Below are 16,023 nucleotides of genomic sequence, written 5' to 3'. Positions count from 1 at the left end.
CTGAAATAGCTCAGTTGGGAGAGCGTTAGACTGAAGATCTAAAGGTCCCTGGTTCGATCCCGGGTTTCGGCAACTGTACCTGCACCTTTTGGTGTACCGCTTTCTGACAAGAAAAGGAAGACCAAGCAGGAGTTTGAGAAAGTTGTTTAGAGCAGACTAAGGTCTGGGGCTCAGCAGAAACGCAATTGTGCAACATCCCGCAGTTTATGCTTTTCTCAGCCAATGTGCAAGGACAAGTCAAAATATCCCTTCTTCTTCATAGGACATTTGTACACCAACGCATAGTTCTGCAGAGCCTTGGGAAGAAAAGTCCAGCATGTTTCATTTTCACCTGCAATATACCAATGAAAGCCGTGGGAACAAGACCTAGCCGCATTTGAAAGAAAAATGACTTTTTTGATGTGTAGTCCTTAGAAACGGAAAGTAAAAATCAGGGGAGAAACTGAAAACTATGCTGGAAATCTAGGAAGTTGTGGAAATAGATGGCCAGCAGACAGGCATCAATCACAACATGAAAGGAGATTTTTGAACCGAGCTTGTCAAAAATAACTATTGTTTTTACTGTGGGTACAATGCTGATGTTATCAAATAAAAGTGGATGCTGTGACTATAAACCTCCTTTAAGGGCTCAATGACCCCTTCGAGTCGACGCACGGTGCCACGTGTCTCCTGGACAAACACTTTCTAAAGTGCCGAAATAGCTCAGTTGGGAGAGCGTTAGACTGAAGATCTAAAGGTCCCTGGTTCGATCCCGGGTTTCGGCAATTGTTGTATCCTGAGCAGGGATAACCCTACCTTTGATTATATGACTTTCCCATGAATAAGGCCAGTGCGTGTTTGATTCTTTCGCTTCTCATGTGCCTGTTGTCCTAACAGGGTGGTTGCTTAGTTTCACCTGGAACAAAGTAAAGTATCTTGCTGCCTGTTTTCCTTTCCGGCTAAATGCATAGACATAAAAATGTCACTCTACATTGTCATTCCTTCACACCAGCACATGGTACCCCAGAATTGTCATCAAGGTTAGGCAGAAAAGGCCGAAATAGCTCAGTTGGGAGAGCGTTAGAATGAAGATCTAAAGGTCCCGGGTTTCGGCAACTGTACATGCTCCTTTTGGTGTACCGCTTTCTGACAAGAAAAGGAAGACCAAGCAGGAGTTTGAGAAAGTTGTTTAGAGCAGACTAAGGTCTGGGGCTCAGCAGAAACGCAATTGTGCAACATCCCGCAGTTTATGCTTTTCTCAGCCAATGTGCAAGGACAAGTCAAAATATCCCTTCTTCTTCATAGGACATTTGTACACCAACGCATAGTTCTGCAGAGCCTTGGGAAGAAAAGTCCAGCATGTTTCATTTTCACCTGCAATATACCAATGAAAGCCGTGGGAACAAGACCTAGCCGCATTTGAAAGAAAAATGACTTTTTTGATGTGTAGTCCTTAGAAACGGAAAGTAAAAATCAGGGGAGAAACTGAAAACTATGCTGGAAATCTAGGAAGTTGTGGAAATAGATGGCCAGCAGACAGGCATCAATCACAACATGAAAGGAGATTTTTGAACCGAGCTTGTCAAAAATAACTATTGTTTTTACTGTGGGTACAATGCTGATGTTATCAAATAAAAGTGGATGCTGTGACTATAAACCTCCTTTAAGGGCTCAATGACCCCTTCGAGTCGACGCACGGTGCCACGTGTCTCCTGGACAAACGCTTTCTAAAGAGCCGAAATAGCTCAGTTGGGAGAGCGTTAGACTGAAGATCTAAAGGTCCCTGGTTCGATCCTGGGTTTCGGCAATTGTTGTATCCTGAACAGGGATAACCCTACCTTTGATTATATGACTTTCCCATGAATTAGGCCAGTGCGTGTTTGATTCTTTCGCTTCTCATGTGCCTGTTGTCCTAACAGGGTGGTTGCTTAGTTTCACCTGGAACAAAGTAAAGTATCTTGCTGCCTGTTTTCCTTTCCGGCTAAATGCATAGACATAAAAATGTCACTCGTCATTGTCATTCCTTCACACCAGCACATGGTACCCCAGAATTGTCATCAAGATTAGGCAGAAAAGGCTGAAATAGCTCAGTTGGGAGAGCGTTAGACTGAAGATCTAAAGGTCCCTGGTTCGATCCCGGGTTTCGGCAACTGTACCTGCTCCTTTTGGTGTACCGCTTTCTGACAAGAAAAGGAAGACCAAGCAGGAGTTTGAGAAAGTTGTTTAGAGCAGACTAAGGTCTGGGGCTCAGCAGAAACGCAATTGTGCAACATCCCGCAGTTTATGCTTTTCTCAGCCAATGTGCAAGGACAAGTCAAAATATCCCTTCTTCTTCATAGGACATTTGTACACCAACGCATAGTTCTGCAGAGCCTTGGGAAGAAAAGTCCAGCATGTTTCATTTTCACCTGCAATATACCAATGAAAGCCGTGGGAACAAGACCTAGCCGCATTTGAAAGAAAAATGACTTTTTTGATGTGTAGTCCTTAGAAACGGAAAGTAAAAATCAGGGGAGAAACTGAAAACTATGCTGGAAATCTAGGAAGTTGTGGAAATAGATGGCCAGCAGACAGGCATCAATCACAACATGAAAGGAGATTTTTGAACCGAGTTTGTCAAAAATAACTATTGTTTTTACTGTGGGTACAATGCTGATGTTATCAAATAAAAGTGGATGCTGTGACTATAAACCTCCTTTAAGGGCTCAATGACCCCTTCGAGTCGACGCACGGTGCCACGTGTCTCCTGGACAAATGCTTTCTAAAGTGCCGAAATAGCTCAGTTGGGAGAGCGTTAGACTGAAGATCTAAAGGTCCCTGGTTCGATCCCGGGTTTCGGCAATTGTTGTATCCTGAACAGGGATAACCCTACCTTTGATTATATGACTTTCCCATGAATAAGGCCAGTGCGTGTTTGATTCTTTCGCTTCTCATGTGCCTGTTGTCCTAACAGGCTGGTTGCTTAGTTTCACCTGGAACAAAGTAAAGTATCTTGCTGCCTGTTTTCCTTTCCGGCTAAATGCATAGACATAAAAATGTCACTCGTCATTGTCATTCCTTCACACCAGCACATGGTACCCCAGAATTGTCATCAAGGTTAGGCAGAAAAGGCCGAAATAGCTCAGTTGGGAGAGCGTTAGAATGAAGATCTAAAGGTCCCGGGTTTCGGCAACTGTACATGCTCCTTTTGGTGTACCGCTTTCTGACAAGAAAAGGAAGACCAAGCAGGAGTTTGAGAAAGTTGTTTAGAGCAGACTAAGGTCTGGGGCTCAGCAGAAACGCAATTGTGCAACATCCCGCAGTTTATGCTTTTCTCAGCCAATGTGCAAGGACAAGTCAAAATATCCCTTCTTCTTCATAGGACATTTGTACACCAACGCATAGTTCTGCAGAGCCTTGGGAAGAAAAGTCCAGCATGTTTCATTTTCACCTGCAATATACCAATGAAAGCGGTGGGAACAAGACCTAGCCGCATTTGAAAGAAAAATGACTTTTTTGATGTGTAGTCCTTAGAAACGGAAAGTAAAAATCAGGGGAGAAACTGAAAACTATGCTGGAAATCTAGGAAGTTGTGGAAATAGATGGCCAGCAGACAGGCATCAATCACAACATGAAAGGAGATTTTTGAACCGAGTTTGTCAAAAATAACTATTGTTTTTACTGTGGGTACAATGCTGATGTTATCAAATAAAAGTGGATGCTGTGACTATAAACCTCCTTTAAGGGCTCAATGACCCCTTCGAGTCGACGCACGGTGCCACGTGTCTCCTGGACAAACGCTTTCTAAAGTGCCGAAATAGCTCAGTTGGGAGAGCGTTAGACTGAAGATCTAAAGGTCCCTGGTTCGATCCCGGGTTTCGGCAATTGTTGTATCCTGAACAGGGATAACCCTACCTTTGATTATATGACTTTCCCATGAATTAGGCCAGTGCGTGTTTGATTCTTTCGCTTCTCATGTGCCTGTTGTCCTAACAGGGTGGTTGCTTAGTTTCACCTGGAACAAAGTAAAGTATCTTGCTGCCTGTTTTCCTTTCCGGCTAAATGCATAGACATAAAAATGTCACTCGTCATTGTCATTCCTTCACACCAGCACATGGTACCCCAGAATTGTCATCAAGGTTAGGCAGAAAAGGCCGAAATAGCTCAGTTGGGAGAGCGTTAGAATGAAGATCTAAAGGTCCCGGGTTTCGGCAACTGTACATGCTCTTTTTGGTGTACCGCTTTCTGACAAGAAAAGGAAGACCAAGCAGGAGTTTGAGAAAGTTGTTTAGAGCAGACTAAGGTCTGGGGCTCAGCAGAAACGCAATTGTGCAACATCCCGCAGTTTATGCTTTTCTCAGCCAATGTGCAAGGACAAGTCAAAATATCCCTTCTTCTTCATAGGACATTTGTACACCAACGCATAGTTCTGCAGAGCCTTGGGAAGAAAAGTCCAGCATGTTTCATTTTCACCTGCAATATACCAATGAAAGCCGTGGGAACAAGACCTAGCCGCATTTGAAAGAAAAATGACTTTTTTGATGTGTAGTCCTTAGAAACGGAAAGTAAAAATCAGGGGAGAAACTGAAAACTATGCTGGAAATCTAGGAAGTTGTGGAAATAGATGGCCAGCAGACAGGCATCAATCACAACATGAAAGGAGATTTTTGAACCGAGCTTGTCAAAAATAACTATTGTTTTTACTGTGGGTACAATGCTGATGTTATCAAATAAAAGTGGATGCTGTGACTATAAACCTCCTTTAAGGGCTCAATGACCCCTTCGAGTCGACGCACGGTGCCACGTGTCTCCTGGACAAACACTTTCTAAAGTGCCGAAATAGCTCAGTTGGGAGAGCGTTAGACTGAAGATCTAAAGGTCCCTGGTTCGATCCCGGGTTTCGGCAATTGTTGTATCCTGAACAGGGATAACCCTACCTTTGATTATATGACTTTCCCATGAATAAGGCCAGTGCATGTTTGATTCTTTCGCTTCTCATGTGCCTGTTGTCCTAACAGGGTGGTTGCTTAGTTTCACCTGGAACAAAGTAAAGTATCTTGCTGCCTGTTTTCCTTTCCGGCTAAATGCATAGACATAAAAATGTCACTCGTCATTGTCATTCCTTCACACCAGCACATGGTACCCCAGAATTGTCATCAAGGTTAGGCAGAAAAGGCCGAAATAGCTCAGTTGGGAGAGCGTTAGAATGAAGATCTAAAGGTCCCGGGTTTCGGCAACTGTACATGCTCCTTTTGGTGTACCGCTTTCTGACAAGAAAAGGAAGACCAAGCAGGAGTTTGAGAAAGTTGTTTAGAGCAGACTAAGGTCTGGGGCTCAGCAGAAACGCAATTGTGCAACAGTTTATGCTTTTCTCAGCCAATGTGCAAGGACAAGTCAAAATATCCCTTCTTCTTCATAGGACATTTGTACACCAACGCATAGTTCTGCAGAGCCTTGGGAAGAAAAGTCCAGCATGTTTCATTTTCACCTGCAATATACCAATGAAAGCCGTGGGAACAAGACCTAGCCGCATTTGAAAGAAAAATGACTTTTTTGATGTGTAGTCCTTAGAAACGGAAAGTAAAAATCAGGGGAGAAACTGAAAACTATGCTGGAAATCTAGGAAGTTGTGGAAATAGATGGCCAGCAGACAGGCATCAATCACAACATGAAAGGAGATTTTTGAACCGAGCTTGTCAAAAATAACTATTGTTTTTACTGTGGGTACAATGCTGATGTTATCAAATAAAAGTGGATGCTGTGACTATAAACCTCCTTTAAGGGCTCAATGACCCCTTCGAGTCGACGCACGGTGCCACGTGTCTCCTGGACAAACACTTTCTAAAGTGCCGAAATAGCTCAGTTGGGAGAGCGTTAGACTGAAGATCTAAAGGTCCCTGGTTCGATCCCGGGTTTCGGCAATTGTTGTATCCTGAACAGGGATAACCCTACCTTTGATTATATGACTTTCCCATGAATAAGGCCAGTGCGTGTTTGATTCTTTCGCTTCTCATGTGCCTGTTGTCCTAACAGGGTGGTTGCTTAGTTTCACCTGGAACAAAGTAAAGTATCTTGCTGCCTGTTTTCCTTTCCGGCTAAATGCATAGACATAAAAATGTCACTCGTCATTGTCATTCCTTCACACCAGCACATGGTACCCCAGAATTGTCATCAAGGTTAGGCAGAAAAGGCCGAAATAGCTCAGTTGGGAGAGCGTTAGAATGAAGATCTAAAGGTCCCGGGTTTCGGCAACTGTACATGCTCCTTTTGGTGTACCGCTTTCTGACAAGAAAAGGAAGACCAAGCAGGAGTTTGAGAAAGTTGTTTAGAGCAGACTAAGGTCTGGGGCTCAGCAGAAACGCAATTGTGCAACATCCCGCAGTTTATGCTTTTCTCAGCCAATGTGCAAGGACAAGTCAAAATATCCCTTCTTCTTCATAGGACATTTGTACACCAACGCATAGTTCTGCAGAGCCTTGGGAAGAAAAGTCCAGCATGTTTCATTTTCACCTGCAATATACCAATGAAAGCCGTGGGAACAAGACCTAGCCGCATTTGAAAGAAAAATGACTTTTTTGATGTGTAGTCCTTAGAAACGGAAAGTAAAAATCAGGGGAGAAACTGAAAACTATGCTGGAAATCTAGGAAGTTGTGGAAATAGATGGCCAGCAGACAGGCATCAATCACAACATGAAAGGAGATTTTTGAACCGAGCTTGTCAAAAATAACTATTGTTTTTACTGTGGGTACAATGCTGATGTTATCAAATAAAAGTGGATGCTGTGACTATAAACCTCCTTTAAGGGCTCAATGACCCCTTCGAGTCGACGCACGGTGCCACGTGTCTCCTGGACAAACGCTTTCTAAAGAGCCGAAATATCTCAGTTGGGAGAGCGTTAGACTGAAGATCTAAAGGTCCCTGGTTCGATCCTGGGTTTCGGCAATTGTTGTATCCTGAACAGGGATAACCCTACCTTTGATTATATGACTTTCCCATGAATTAGGCCAGTGCGTGTTTGATTCTTTCGCTTCTCATGTGCCTGTTGTCCTAACAGGGTGGTTGCTTAGTTTCACCTGGAACAAAGTAAAGTATCTTGCTGCCTGTTTTCCTTTCCGGCTAAATGCATAGACATAAAAATGTCACTCGTCATTGTCATTCCTTCACACCAGCACATGGTACCCCAGAATTGTCATCAAGATTAGGCAGAAAAGGCTGAAATAGCTCAGTTGGGAGAGCGTTAGACTGAAGATCTAAAGGTCCCTGGTTCGATCCCGGGTTTCGGCAACTGTACCTGCTCCTTTTGGTGTACCGCTTTCTGACAAGAAAAGGAAGACCAAGCAGGAGTTTGAGAAAGTTGTTTAGAGCAGACTAAGGTCTGGGGCTCAGCAGAAACGCAATTGTGCAACATCCCGCAGTTTATGCTTTTCTCAGCCAATGTGCAAGGACAAGTCAAAATATCCCTTCTTCTTCATAGGACATTTGTACACCAACGCATAGTTCTGCAGAGCCTTGGGAAGAAAAGTCCAGCATGTTTCATTTTCACCTGCAATATACCAATGAAAGCCGTGGGAACAAGACCTAGCCGCATTTGAAAGAAAAATGACTTTTTTGATGTGTAGTCCTTAGAAACGGAAAGTAAAAATCAGGGGAGAAACTGAAAACTATGCTGGAAATCTAGGAAGTTGTGGAAATAGATGGCCAGCAGACAGGCATCAATCACAACATGAAAGGAGATTTTTGAACCGAGCTTGTCAAAAATAACTATTGTTTTTACTGTGGGTACAATGCTGATGTTATCAAATAAAAGTGGATGCTGTGACTATAAACCTCCTTTAAGGGCTCAATGACCCCTTCGAGTCGACGCACGGTGCCACGTGTCTCCTGGACAAACGCTTTCTAAAGTGCCGAAATAGCTCAGTTGGGAGAGCGTTAGACTGAAGATCTAAAGGTCCCTGGTTCGATCCCGGGTTTCGGCAATTGTTGTATCCTGAACAGGGATAACCCTACCTTTGATTATATGACTTTCCCATGAATTAGGCCAGTGCGTGTTTGATTCTTTCGCTTCTCATGTGCCTGTTGTCCTAACAGGGTGGTTGCTTAGTTTCACCTGGAACAAAGTAAAGTATCTTGCTGCCAGTTTTCCTTTCCGGCTAAATGCATAGACATAAAAATGTCACTCGTCATTGTCATTCCTTCACACCAGCACATGGTACCCCAGAATTGTCATCAAGGTTAGGCAGAAAAGGCCGAAATAGCTCAGTTGGGAGAGCGTTAGAATGAAGATCTAAAGGTCCCGGGTTTCGGCAACTGTACATGCTCTTTTTGGTGTACCGCTTTCTGACAAGAAAAGGAAGACCAAGCAGGAGTTTGAGAAAGTTGTTTAGAGCAGACTAAGGTCTGGGGCTCAGCAGAAACGCAATTGTGCAACATCCCGCAGTTTATGCTTTTCTCAGCCAACGTGCAAGGACAAGTCAAAATATCCCTTCTTCTTCATAGGACATTTGTACACCAACGCATAGTTCTGCAGAGCCTTGGGAAGAAAAGTCCAGCATGTTTCATTTTCACCTGCAATATACCAATGAAAGCCGTGGGAACAAGACCTAGCCGCATTTGAAAGAAAAATGACTTTTTTGATGTGTAGTCCTTAGAAACGGAAAGTAAAAATCAGGGGAGAAACTGAAAACTATGCTGGAAATCTAGGAAGTTGTGGAAATAGATGGCCAGCAGACAGGCATCAATCACAACATGAAAGGAGATTTTTGAACCGAGCTTGTCAAAAATAACTATTGTTTTTACTGTGGGTACAATGCTGATGTTATCAAATAAAAGTGGATGCTGTGACTATAAACCTCCTTTAAGGGCTCAATGACCCCTTCGAGTCGACGCACGGTGCCACGTGTCTCCTGGCCAAACCCTTTCTAAAGTGCCGAAATAGCTCAGTTGGGAGAGCGTTAGACTGAAGATCTAAAGGTCCCTGGTTCGATCCTGGGTTTCGGCAATTGTTGTATCCTTAACAGGGATAACCCTACCTTTGATTATATGACTTTCCCATGAATTAGGCCAGTGCGTGTTTGATTCTTTCGCTTCTCATGTGCCTGTTGTCCTAACAGGGTGGTTGCTTAGTTTCACCTGGAACAAAGTAAAGTATCTTGCTGCCTGTTTTCCTTTCCGGCTAAATGCATAGACATAAAAATGTCACTCGTCATTGTCATTCCTTCACACCAGCACATGGTACCCCAGAATTGTCATCAAGGTTAGGCAGAAAAGGCCGAAATAGCTCAGTTGGGAGAGCGTTAGAATGAAGATCTAAAGGTCCCGGGTTTCGGCAACTGTACATGCTCTTTTTGGTGAACCGCTTTCTGACAAGAAAAGGAAGACCAAGCAGGAGTTTGAGAAAGTTGTTTAGAGCAGACTAAGGTCTGGGGCTCAGCAGAAACGCAATTGTGCAACATCCCGCAGTTTATGCTTTTCTCAGCCAATGTGCAAGGACAAGTCAAAATATCCCTTCTTCTTCATAGGACATTTGTACACCAACGCATAGTTCTGCAGAGCCTTGGGAAGAAAAGTCCAGCATGTTTCATTTTCACCTGCAATATACCAATGAAAGCCGTGGGAACAAGACCTAGCCGCATTTGAAAGAAAAATGACTTTTTTGATGTGTAGTCCTTAGAAACGGAAAGTAAAAATCAGGGGAGAAACTGAAAACTATGCTGGAAATCTAGGAAGTTGTGGAAATAGATGGCCAGCAGACAGGCATCAATCACAACATGAAAGGAGATTTTTGAACCGAGCTTGTCAAAAATAACTATTGTTTTTACTGTGGGTGCAATGCTGATGTTATCAAATAAAAGTGGATGCTGTGACTATAAACCTCCTTTAAGGGCTCAATGACCCCTTCGAGTCGACGCACGGTGCCACGTGTCTCCTGGACAAACGCTTTCTAAAGTGCCGAAATAGCTCAGTTGGGAGAGCGTTAGACTGAAGATCTAAAGGTCCCTGGTTCGATCCCGGGTTTCGGCAATTGTTGTATCCTGAACAGGGATAACCCTACCTTTGATTATATGACTTTCCCATGAATAAGGCCAGTGCGTGTTTGATTCTTTCGCTTCTCATGTGCCTGTTGTCCTAACAGGGTGGTTGCTTAGTTTCACCTGGAACAAAGTAAAGTATCTTGCTGCCTGTTTTCCTTTCCGGCTAAATGCATAGACATAAAAATGTCACTCGTCATTGTCATTCCTTCACACCAGCACATGGTACCCCAGAATTGTCATCAAGATTAGGCAGAAAAGGCTGAAATAGCTCAGTTGGGAGAGCGTTAGACTGAAGATCTAAAGGTCCCTGGTTCGATCCCGGGTTTCGGCAACTGTACCTGCTCCTTTTGGTGTACCGCTTTCTGACAAGAAAAGGAAGACCAAGCAGGAGTTTGAGAAAGTTGTTTAGAGCAGACTAAGGTCTGGGGCTCAGCAGAAACGCAATTGTGCAACATCCCGCAGTTTATGCTTTTCTCAGCCAATGTGCAAGGACAAGTCAAAATATCCCTTCTTCTTCATAGGACATTTGTACACCAACGCATAGTTCTGCAGAGCCTTGGGAAGAAAAGTCCAGCATGTTTCATTTTCACCTGCAATATACCAATGAAAGCCGTGGGAACAAGACCTAGCCGCATTTGAAAGAAAAATGACTTTTTTGATGTGTAGTCCTTAGAAACGGAAAGTAAAAATCAGGGGAGAAACTGAAAACTATGCTGGAAATCTAGGAAGTTGTGGAAATAGATGGCCAGCAGACAGGCATCAATCACAACATGAAAGGAGATTTTTGAACCGAGCTTGTCAAAAATAACTATTGTTTTTACTGTGGGTACAATGCTGATGTTATCAAATAAAAGTGGATGCTGTGACTATAAACCTCCTTTAAGGGCTCAATGACCCCTTCGAGTCGACGCACGGTGCCACGTGTCTCCTGGACAAACGCTTTCTAAAGTGCCGAAATAGCTCAGTTGGGAGAGCGTTAGACTGAAGATCTAAAGGTCCCTGGTTCGATCCCGGGTTTCGGCAATTGTTGTACCCTGAACAGGGATAACCCTACCTTTGATTATATGACTTTCCCATGAATTAGGCCAGTGCGTGTTTGATTCTTTCGCTTCTCATGTGCCTGTTGTCCTAACAGGGTGGTTGCTTAGTTTCACCTGGAACAAAGTAAAGTATCTTGCTGCCTGTTTTCCTTTCCGGCTAAATGCATAGACATAAAAATGTCACTCGTCATTGTCATTCCTTCACACCAGCACATGGTACCCCAGAATTGTCATCAAGATTAGGCAGAAAAGGCCGAAATAGCTCAGTTGGGAGAGCGTTAGAATGAAGATCTAAAGGTCCCGGGTTTCGGCAACTGTACATGCTCTTTTTGGTGTACCGCTTTCTGACAAGAAAAGGAAGACCAAGCAGGAGTTTGAGAAAGTTGTTTAGAGCAGACTAAGGTCTGGGGCTCAGCAGAAACGCAATTGTGCAACATCCCGCAGTTTATGCTTTTCTCAGCCAATGTGCAAGGACAAGTCAAAATATCCCTTCTTCTTCATAGGACATTTGTACACCAACGCATAGTTCTGCAGAGCCTTGGGAAGAAAAGTCCAGCATGTTTCATTTTCACCTGCAATATACCAATGAAAGCCGTGGGAACAAGACCTAGCCGCATTTGAAAGAAAAATGACTTTTTTGATGTGTAGTCCTTAGAAACGGAAAGTAAAAATCAGGGGAGAAACTGAAAACTATGCTGGAAATCTAGGAAGTTGTGGAAATAGATGGCCAGCAGACAGGCATCAATCACAACATGAAAGGAGATTTTTGAACCGAGCTTGTCAAAAATAACTATTGTTTTTACTGTGGGTGCAATGCTGATGTTATCAAATAAAAGTGGATGCTGTGACTATAAACCTCCTTTAAGGGCTCAATGACCCCTTCGAGTCGACGCACGGTGCCACGTGTCTCCTGGACAAACGCTTTCTAAAGTGCCGAAATAGCTCAGTTGGGAGAGCGTTAGACTGAAGATCTAAAGGTCCCTGGTTCGATCCCAGGTTTCGGCAATTGTGTCCTGAACAGGGATAACCCTACCTTTGATTATATGACTTTCCCATGAATTAGGCCAGTGCGTGTTTGATTCTTTCGCTTCTCCTGTGCCTGTTGTCCTAACAGGGTGGTTGCTTAGTTTCACCTGGAACAAAGTAAAGTATCTTGCTGCCTGTTTTCCTTTCCGGCTAAATGCATAGACATAAAAATGTCACTCGTCATTGTCATTCCTTCACACCAGCACATGGTACCCCAGAATTGTCATCAAGATTAGGCAGAAAAGGCTGAAATAGCTCAGTTGGGAGAGCGTTAGACTGAAGATCTAAAGGTCCCTGGTTCGATCCCGGGTTTCGGCAACTGTACCTGCTCCTTTTGGTGTACCGCTTTCTGACAAGAAAAGGAAGACCAAGCAGGAGTTTGAGAAAGTTGTTTAGAGCAGACTAAGGTCTGGGGCTCAGCAGAAACGCAATTGTGCAACATCCCGCAGTTTATGCTTTTCTCAGCCAATGTGCAAGGACAAGTCAAAATATCCCTTCTTCTTCATAGGACATTTGTACACCAACGCATAGTTCTGCAGAGCCTTGGGAAGAAAAGTCCAGCATGTTTCATTTTCACCTGCAATATACCAATGAAAGCCGTGGGAACAAGACCTAGCCGCATTTGAAAGAAAAATGACTTTTTTGATGTGTAGTCCTTAGAAACGGAAAGTAAAAATCAGGGGAGAAACTGAAAACTATGCTGGAAATCTATGAAGTTGTGGAAATAGATGGCCAGCAGACAGGCATCAATCACAACATGAAAGGAGATTTTTGAACCGAGCTTGTCAAAAATAACTATTGTTTTTACTGTGGGTACAATGCTGATGTTATCAAATAAAAGTGGATGCTGTGACTATAAACCTCCTTTAAGGGCTCAATGACCCCTTCGAGTCGACGCACGGTGCCACGTGTCTCCTGGACAAACGCTTTCTAAAGTGCCGAAATAGCTCAGTTGGGAGAGCGTTAGACTGAAGATCTAAAGGTCCCTGGTTCGATCCCGGGTTTCGGCAATTGTTGTATCCTGAACAGGGATAACCCTACCTTTGATTATATGACTTTCCCATGAATAAGGCCAGTGCGTGTTTGATTCTTTCGCTTCTCATGTGCCTGTTGTCCTAACAGGGTGGTTGCTTAGTTTCACCTGGAACAAAGTAAAGTATCTTGCTGCCTGTTTTCCTTTCCGGCTAAATGCATAGACATAAAAATGTCACTCGTCATTGTCATTCCTTCACACCAGCACATGGTACCCCAGAATTGTCATCAAGATTAGGCAGAAAAGGCTGAAATAGCTCAGTTGGGAGAGCGTTAGACTGAAGATCTAAAGGTCCCTGGTTCGATCCCGGGTTTCGGCAACTGTACCTGCTCCTTTTGGTGTACCGCTTTCTGACAAGAAAAGGAAGACCAAGCAGGAGTTTGAGAAAGTTGTTTAGAGCAGACTAAGGTCTGGGGCTCAGCAGAAACGCAATTGTGCAACATCCCGCAGTTTATGCTTTTCTCAGCCAATGTGCAAGGACAAGTCAAAATATCCCTTCTTCTTCATAGGACATTTGTACACCAACGCATAGTTCTGCAGAGCCTTGGGAAGAAAAGTCCAGCATGTTTCATTTTCACCTGCAATATACCAATGAAAGCCGTGGGAACAAGACCTAGCCGCATTTGAAAGAAAAATGACTTTTTTGATGTGTAGTCCTTAGAAACAGAAAGTAAAAATCAGGGGAGAAACTGAAAACTATGCTGGAAATCTAGGAAGTTGTGGAAATAGATGGCCAGCAGACAGGCATCAATCACAACATGAAAGGAGATTTTTGAACCGAGCTTGTCAAAAATAACTATTGTTTTTACTGTGGGTACAATGCTGATGTTATCAAATAAAAGTGGATGCTGTGACTATAAACCTCCTTTAAGGGCTCAATGACCCCTTCGAGTCGACGCACGGTGCCACGTGTCTCCTGGACAAACGCTTTCTAACGTGCCGAAATAGCTCAGTTGGGAGAGCGTTAGACTGAAGATCTAAAGGTCCCTGGTTCGATCCCGGGTTTCGGCAATTGTTGTATCCTGAACAGGGATAACCCTACCTTTGATTATATGACTTTCCCATGAATTAGGCCAGTGCGTGTTTGATTCTTTCGCTTCTCATGTGCCTGTTGTCCTAACAGGGTGGTTACTTAGTTTCACCTGGAACAAAGTAAAGTATCTTGCTGCCTGTTTTCCTTTCCGGCTAAATGCATAGACATAAAAATGTCACTCGTCATTGTCATTCCTTCACACCAGCACATGGTACCCCAGAATTGTCATCAAGATTAGGCAGAAAAGGCTGAAATAGCTCAGTTGGGAGAGCGTTAGACTGAAGATCTAAAGGTCCCTGGTTCGATCCCGGGTTTCGGCAACTGTACCTGCTCCTTTTGGTGTACCGCTTTCTGACAAGAAAAGGAAGACCAAGCAGGAGTTTGAGATAGTTGTTTAGAGCAGACTAAGGTCTGGGGCTCAGCAGAAACGCAATTGTGCAACATCCCGCAGTTTATGCTTTTCTCAGCCAATGTGCAAGGACAAGTCAAAATATCCCTTCTTCTTCATAGGACATTTGTACACCAACGCATAGTTCTGCAGAGCCTTGGGAAGAAAAGTCCAGCATGTTTCATTTTCACCTGCAATATACCAATGAAAGCCGTGGGAACAAGACCTAGCCGCATTTGAAAGAAAAATGACTTTTTTGATGTGTAGTCCTTAGAAACGGAAAGTAAAAATCAGGGGAGAAACTGAAAACTATGCTGGAAATCTAGGAAGTTGTGGAAATAGATGGCCAGCAGACAGGCATCAATCACAACATGAAAGGAGATTTTTGAACCGAGTTTGTCAAAAATAACTATTGTTTTTACTGTGGGTACAATGCTGATGTTATCAAATAAAAGTGGATGCTGTGACTATAAACCTCCTTTAAGGGCTCAATGACCCCTTTGAGTCGACGCACGGTGCCACGTGTCTCCTGGACAAACGCTTTCTAAAGTGCCGAAATAGCTCAGTTGGGAGAGCGTTAGACTGAAGATCTAAAGGTCCCTGGTTCGATCCCGGGTTTTGGCAATTGTTGTATCCTGAACAGGGATAACCCTACCTTTGATTATATGACTTTCCCATGAATTAGGCCAGTGCGTGTTTGATTCTTTCGCTTCTCATGTGCCTGTTGTCCTAACAGGGTGGTTGCTTAGTTTCACCTGGAACAAAGTAAAGTATCTTGCTGCCTGTTTTCCTTTCCGGCTAAATGCATAGACATAAAAATGTCACTCGTCATTGTCATTCCTTCACACCAGCACATGGTACCCCAGAATTGTCATCAAGATTATGCAGAAAAGGCTGAAATAGCTCAGTTGGGAGAGCGTTAGACTGAAGATCTAAAGGTCCCTGCTTCGAAGCCGGGTTTCGGCAACTGTACCTGCTCCTTTTGGTGTACCGCTTTCTGACAAGAAAAGGAAGACCAAGCAGGAGTTTGAGAAAGTTGTTTAGAGCAGACTAAGGTCTGGGGCTCAGCAGAAACGCAATTGTGCAACATCCCGCAGATTATGCTTTTCTCAGCCAATGTGCAAGGACAAGTCAAAATATCCCTTCTTCTTCATAGGACATTTGTACACCAACGCATAGTTCTGCAGAGCCTTGGGAAGAAAAGTCCAGCATGTTTCATTTTCACCTGCAATATACCAATGAAAGCCGTGGGAACAAGACCTAGCCGCATTTGAAAGAAAAATGACTTTTTTGATGTGTAGTCCTTAGAAACGGAAAGTAAAAATCAGGGGAGAAACTGAAAACTATGCTGGAAATCTAGGAAGTTGTGGAAATAGATGGCCAGCAGACAGGCATCAATCACAACATGAAAGGAGATTTTTGAACCGAGCTTGTCAAAAATAACTATTGTTTTTAGTGTGGGTACAATGCTGATGTTATCAAATAAAAGTGGATGCTGTGACTATAAACCTCC

The sequence above is a fragment of the Lithobates pipiens genome, unplaced genomic scaffold, assembly GCF_037356315.1.
Source record: "Lithobates pipiens isolate NorthernLeopardFrog02 unplaced genomic scaffold, aLitPip1_a1.2 Scaffold_18, whole genome shotgun sequence".
Taxonomy (NCBI): Eukaryota; Metazoa; Chordata; class Amphibia; order Anura; family Ranidae; genus Lithobates; species Lithobates pipiens.
The sequence above is the reverse complement of the archived record's forward strand: the minus strand, read 5'-3'. Positions refer to the sequence as shown.